Source organism: Arachis duranensis, chromosome 1, assembly GCF_000817695.3.
Source record: "Arachis duranensis cultivar V14167 chromosome 1, aradu.V14167.gnm2.J7QH, whole genome shotgun sequence".
NCBI lineage: Eukaryota > Viridiplantae > Streptophyta > Magnoliopsida > Fabales > Fabaceae > Arachis > Arachis duranensis.
This window is the reverse complement of record NC_029772.3, coordinates 82178398-82178732: the sequence shown is the minus strand read 5'-3', so window position 1 is coordinate 82178732 and position 335 is coordinate 82178398.

Below are 335 nucleotides of genomic sequence, written 5' to 3'. Positions count from 1 at the left end.
TTTTCCAACGTAGTCATAAGGTTCACCGGGTCATTAGGGTTATTCTCCGGCGCATGAGCATTCGTACGACCTCTCGCACTACCTCTACCGCGTCCACGAGGCGCAATCTGGTTCCTATACACACCAAACAATCGATATTAAGTTGATCAGTCTCAATATCGGAAGTCTAGTGCTTCAAAGTCCCAAATGCATGCTCATGAACGTTTATGCCAATTATATCAAGCAAATATACTAATAGCACATAACACACACACAGAGAATGCACAGAAGCATAATCAGACCATCCCTCAGGCTCTACAGGAACGAACTGCTCTGATACCATAATGTAACACCCT